Genomic DNA, 7,220 nt, shown 5'->3' on the forward strand with positions numbered 1-7,220 from the left:
GTGAGATAATTACCACATTTTATTAAATCACCTTTCCTTGGAATGAGGGCACATGTGGATCTCTTCCAGTCAATTGGCCAGGGAGTAATCATCCAAATTTCTGGGCACACATGAGCCAGTGCTTCCAGCATTCCATTCATTTGTTGAAACATCTCAATTGATACTCTTTCAATGCCAGATTCTGTGTTTTTGCTACGACATCTATGGAAAGAGATGACAGAGAGGCTCAATACCATCTGTCAAAAAAAAAAAGCCAATAGCCAACTGTGGAACAGAACATCAATTGCTTATAAACAAGGTCATGTTGCAGTTGAAGAAAATTAAAACAATTTCCTGAAAGCTAAAAATGATCCTGAGCATATTTCACCTATATTTAGATGCCATATCAAGAATAAGTTTATTCTGTGGCAAATACATGGAGGTGGTCTTATGTGATTTCCTTACTGACCAGAGGCAGGGGTAAGCATACTACCACACTCAATTGTTCTTTAACCCGGCACCAACCATTCTGTCCACACTATTCTACTACTGTGCTGGATTTGATAGTCTGTTGTAATGGTCACACAGAACTTTACCAATACCTATAATTAGGAGAATTATTGGGGAAGTTAATAGGTCATCATGAATAAGCATCAGTAAACAGCAGGATGTCAATCACGATGAATCCTGTAAACTATTATTTACAGGAGAATCAGATCCCTGTTCTCCAGCACCTTATTCAGACCCATACAGATAAAATGTCTTTGGTTAGAGTTACAGAGACCTCAGCTACAATAGCCGTATTAAATACTCCACTGCACCTGCAGTGCACACTGATAAATAATGGATACCAGTACAAAGAGTGAGAATCCCAGAACACTTCATTGTGCTCCAGGGAAACCTGTACATATACCAAGAGAGAAGTTGTGCAAACAGAGCAAGGATTGAAAATCTCGAAATGTGTATAGCCAGGTTGTAACTTTTCACCACAAAAATAAAGAAATAAATACCTCCAGTTCTGTGTCGTCCTCACAATGATTGCTACATTCATGCACCTTGTTGTAGTCAATATCATTAAGGAGCTTTCTCTTTTTCATGAATCTCTTCTTTTCCAAATGCAATTTACTTCTCCGGAGACTGTTCTCTTTAACAACATCTGAGACTCTTAATAAAGTGTGTACAAATCCTCACTTCTAAGGAGCATTCTGGCTGTACTCCTTACAATATAGCTGTTAGATTTGTTAGTCAATGTTACTTTCAATATTCAACACCAGCACCATAATTCAATGCATCTGTTCTTCTTAAGTCTTCCTTATGAACATCTAATAGCTTGGACCAGGTACACTTAGTCGTTAAAGTGACACCCTAGAGCATACAAAAGCTGCTGTTTGGACATAATTTAAATCACAGTGCAAAGTTCTTCTCAGAATGATTGCAGAAAGGAAAGCACTACCTTCAGAGGCACATTATAAGCATAGATGGAGGATCTGTAGAGGAACAACAACGTGACACTTTGATATTTTGTTTTAGTAAACGTGTATGATAGGGCATTTTAAAATTTGCTGTCATTTAGTTGTCTATTAAAAGTCACATGGTTTGAGGATCCATTGGGATGCAATCAACAGAACTTCAGCGTAGAGAGAAATTGAGGCATTGGGGTTATGGACTTGCCAAGTGTCAGAGTTGACTTGATGCTAGTTAACAAAACCATAAGATATCATTGTCCCAAGCCCCATATTTGTGACTTCGTTGTCTATATAACAAAGGTAAATTTTAAAGGGAATTAAGGTCATCTTAAAGTAAGGAGATTATCCTGAATTATTTGTCCACTTTTCCTCAGTATAATCACATGTGTCCTTAAAAGTACAAGAGTTATTCAGAGAGAAGTAAAGATAGAGGAAAAAGCAGGCGAGATCTAAAATATGACAAGGATTAACCTGAAAATGTTAAGATTCTAAGTTCAAAGAGAAGGCACATGCCAAGATGTATGGTATCTTCCAGAATCTAGAAAGCATACTTAGATGATAATCAGAGAGAAAATGAGACCGTGAGCTCTACAGATACAAGGAGTTATATTCTGCCAATAGCTTAAGTAAACAAGGAATAGGATTCATCCTCAGAGCATCAAGAAAGGAACCTGGATTCTAATCAGCTGATTAACAGCATTTCTGAATTCTGATATATAGGATTTTGAAGAAATAAATTGAAGTTTTTTATTAAGCCACTCAATCTGTGGTAATTTGTAATGGTAGCAACAGAGAAGTAATAAATTTGTATCTCTTTTATTTTCATAAGTATCATTTTAAGTTTTAAATTCATGGAAATAAAAAAAATTAATTAAAATATAAGAATCAACTGCTAGACAATGGAAAATTCCTATTACTATTTTCCAAATAGGGTGTATTAAAATCCAAGGTATGTAATAAGGCAAGACTTCTGAGAACAACCCATATTTAATACTGTTTTAAAATAAAAATATTTTTGGCTTGAAAGAATGTTTGAAAGTTTGAGAGAACAAACAAAGCTTAAGTCTCAATAATCGGGGTTGTGCAATTGTTCACGGTATAGAGTTTATCATGTCTAACAAACTCCCACTAAAATGAAATAGTGCAGCCAATTCTATTTTCTAGCAATAATAAGTTTTTGTTTTCCCCTCAGGGTTCTTGGGCCAATTCTCACACGTGTAGATTGAAATGAACTTCAGGTCCTCGGATTCTTAGACCTATGATACAGAAGCCATTTCTATGTATAATATGATGGCTTTTTATCCCCCTTTCTTCCCTTCATTTTCTGTAGTTTATATTATATATGTCATACTTGTTCAAAAGAGAGAATACTGGATACTTTTTATTAGGGAAATAGATCACTTCTGTGAAGCAGTTGGTGCACAGAATATTTAGCTGATTTTAGAGCATTTGTCCAGAATTACACTGTGAAATTGAACTTTGTGAAGACAGATTAGCTAAAGTTGGTCTTCATCATAACATTAATAGGACAAGAAATAGCACCGAATGTTAAAATTTAAGGCTCAGTGTATTTCCTCTGCAGGCTATGAAGTCAACATGATTTAGTTTTCACTTCATTTTTAATACCACTAAGAACCTCACAACATTTAAAAAGAGAATGTTTTTCTCTAGTTTATGAAAACAATGGCCTTGCTATTACCACTCTTCATAAATTCAATTTTTTATTTATTTCTCATTTTGGGCCTATACTTTCAATGATTTATTCCTTCTAGATAGAAAAAGTAGCTATCAAAACTTGTAGGTAAATTTATCCCCCCATTTATTTTACAGCGTAAACATGATCTGACACAAATAATGCAAAGGTAAATGACATTCATACTTTATTGAACAAGCAGATAATTTCCTCTTCTGTTTCATTCCATAATTTCTCTAAGGGTACCAAATACATTTGTATTGAATGTTTTATTCACCGTGGATTACAAATAATTTAGGGAATTACAATTGAGATATGGGCCTGTATATTTTCTGGTGTTTATTATAAAGATTGTGCAGTGTAATCTCCTGTTCAAAGAATTTTTCATCGAACATCTAGCTCAGAAGCAACAAAGCCCACATGGAAGAAGCACACCAGCCTGTGTGACCACGAGGTGTTGAAGAGATCAGGTATCAGACATCAATGAACAAAAAAATCATAACATTGTCAATGAGGGGGAGTGCAGAGTGGGGACCCAAAGCCCATTTGTACGCAACTGGACATCCCCTTACAGAAGGGTCACAGGGAGGAGATGAGCCAGTCAGAGTGCAGTGTAACAACCATGAAACATACAACTTTCCTCTAGTTCTTAAATGCTTTCACCACCACCGCGCCGCACTATCGTCATCCCAATTCTACCTTACAGATCTGGTTAGACCAGAGAATGCACACTGGTACAGATAGGAACTGAAAACACAGGGTATCCAGGACAGATGAACCCTTCTGGGCCAGTGGTAATACTGGCAGGGTGGTGGGAAGGTGAGGTAGAAAGGGGAAATTTATTACAGGATATCCATATACTCCCTTCCCTGGGGAGTGATCAACAGATAAGTGGGTGAAAGGAGACGTTGGACAGTGTAGGATATGAAAAAATAATAATAATATATAAATTATCAAGGGTTCATGAGAGAGGTGGACAGGGAAGGATGAGAAAAAAAATGAGGAGCCGATACCAAGGGCCCAAGTTGAACGGAAATGTTTTGAGAATGATGGTGGCAACAAATGTACAAATATGCTTGACATAATGGACTTATATATGGATTGTGATAAGAGTTATACAAGCGCCCAATAAAAGGATTTTTAAAATGAGAGCTGATATCAAGGGGTCAAGGAGAAAGAAAACATTTGAAAATGATGATAGCAACAAATGTACAAATGTGCTTGACACAAGGGAGATATATATGGATTGTGGTAAGCATTGAGCGTGTCCTCAATAAAATGATTTTTTTAAAAAGAATTTTGCATCAAATAAAATTAAAAAAAATAAATGCCTATAATGTATTTGATGATCATGATTTATGGTCAAAGATTTTAAGTTCTGTTTTACTGGAAGAGACCTAAGTGTCTATGAGATAGAGAATTCATGATATTAAAAAGTAAATTGTTGAATAAAGCATGTGACGAAATGTACTGAGTTTTTCTCAGTAAAATTACTAATTTGATGTTAATAAGGGAATGTTAAAAAATATCTAGGAACTTTCATCACATTTATCTCAGGACTTTGAAAGGTAATTTTTAAATTACTTTCAAATTTCTCATGGAACTCATTTATATCACTTTTTGTTGTTTTGGTTGTTATTTGGTTGTTTTGATCTTTGAGTTTTTGTTGTTTAGCATAAAGGTAGCTGTATATTATTTTTTCCTTATAAGTATCGTTAAACTAGCATGCTATTCCACGACGAAGGGTACTCTCTGTTTCTTAAAACCACCAACCTGCACTATTTCTGTTCAACCACACACCCGGTGCCTTCAAATCGATTATGACTCATGGTGACCCTATATGGAATTTCCTAGATTGTAAATCTATGTCAGAGAAACTCACTCCATCTTTCTTCCTATGAGCAGAATTTGAACTGGCAACCCTGTGGTTAGCAGTCAAACATTAAACCAACAGCACCATCAGGGCTCTTTTTCTGTTAGACCAGCACTTCAAAATTGAAGTCAGAATTTGGTACTAAAAGAGTGGGGTGCTGCTCTAACACATACCTGAAATGTGGGAGCATTTTTGAAATGGTCTCATGAGTAGAGCGTGGGAGAGTTTTAAAGCATCTAATAATGACAGGCTGGTCATCTTGCATGCAGGACTAATAGAATGACCAACATTGAAGTCAATTCTAGTGAGGGCTCAGAAGGTGGTGAAGAACAGTAAAAAAGTCTCTGTTATCTTAGAAATAGAATGCTATCACACGTGTGGGTGCTAAGTGTGCTGGTGACGAAGCTTTAAAAGCAAAGTGTGGACATGGAACTGGGCAGTGAACTAACAACGATGCGTTCTATGCACTGGAGAAGAACTTGTCTGAATTATATTTAAAATTTTGCTAGAAGCTGGAATGTCAAAATGGGGAATTTGGATATTTAGCTGAGCAGAATTCTAAACAAGAAACTAAAGCAACTAGGTGCTTTTTCTGCACTGGTTATAAAAAAAATACAAGTGGGAAAATGCACCTCGAAATGAACTGGTCAACATTTGGAAAATTTTGTTGTACAAACTAAAGATAAGTGTCTTAGAATTCTTTAACAAGAATGTTGCTAAGCAATCAGTATAAAAGATTAACCCTGTGATTGATGTAACCAGCCAACAGAAAACCCATCAGCTTATATCAAAGGAAACAACCACAGAAGCGAAGTAAAGAGCACCGTATCTCACAGAGTCCTATAAGCTGGTCCAGAGACTGTGTGTATTCCTTGCATCATCTTTGGATGCTTTCTGCATCATTCAATATTTTTCCCATGAGATCTTTCAATATTACAATTAGAAGCTTTTTCTTCACCTCAGTCTCTCGGCATGAGATATGCTAATAGTGTTCTTCATTTCTCTGTTTTCTAATTTTCAGTTCTTTACACCTTGCGTGATAACACTTTATTTTGTATCCTGAGGGTTCCCTTTGAAGTTTTCCATTCAGTTCTTTGAATTCATTATTTCTTCCATTCTTTCTTGATCAGTCTAAGATCAAGAGCAAGTTTCAGAGTCTCTTTTTACATCCATTTTGGCCTTTCATTTCTTTCCTGTCTCATTCATGACAGTTTGCTTTATTCATGCATGATGTCCTTGATGTCATCAACAGCACCTCAGGTCTTCTACCATTAGAATTCAATTCGTCAAATCTGTTCTGGAGATCCGTTCTCAAAAGTCAGGTGGGATGGATTCAAGATTGTATTTTGGCTCCTGTCAATTTGTTTTAATATTCTTTAGCTTTGTCCTGAACTTACACATGAGCAACTGGTGGTTGCTCTACAGGCTGATTTTAGCTGCTGATCTTTTCCTGTTATTCATGAGACTGTAAGCATATATGAAAATGCCCTGCGAATATTCATAACTCCTTCTGCAGTTAATCCCTCATCAGTGGTGTGCTAGTCTGGGTAGACAAGAGAAACCAATTCATGGACACTCATATGTGTCTATGACAGAGTTTTATATACAAGAGCAATTAAATATTGAGAAAATATCCCAGCCAAGTTCAGATCAAAGCCATCAGTCCAATATTAGCCCATATGTCCAATTCCAATCTATAAAGTCCTCTTCAGACTCATGAAACACAAGCAATGATACCGAATGCAGGAAGATCACAGGTCAGGGGGAGGGAAGTTTTGTGAATCCTTGGCAGTGGAAGCACCTCAGCACTGGCAGGGGTCTCCACGTGGCTTCTCCAGCTCAGCACATTAGCATAGTTCCACTGGGCTTGTCAGCTGCAATGTCTCCCAGGGAGTGAATGTGTGTCCTGCTGCCAGCAAGCTATTTATCTCCTTAGCACCTACAAATGAGGTGCTCTGACCTGTTTGACAGGCTAACCTCCACCTCTTCACTAACAGGTCTCAAATTGACACCAGGTTATGTAACTGCCACAAGTGGACAACGTTTTCCTTATCAGTAGTCTGTTCTTAGTCTGGAAACACTGCTGAGATCTGTTCGTGTAGAATGACCCTGATGGTATTTGAAAGACCAGTGACACCATTTCCAGTATCACGGCTACCACAGTACGACAAACTGCCGGAGAAATGGTCAACATATTTTTAGAAATATT

This window comes from Tenrec ecaudatus, chromosome 2 (genome assembly GCF_050624435.1).
Source record: "Tenrec ecaudatus isolate mTenEca1 chromosome 2, mTenEca1.hap1, whole genome shotgun sequence".
Classification (NCBI taxonomy): domain Eukaryota; kingdom Metazoa; phylum Chordata; class Mammalia; order Afrosoricida; family Tenrecidae; genus Tenrec; species Tenrec ecaudatus.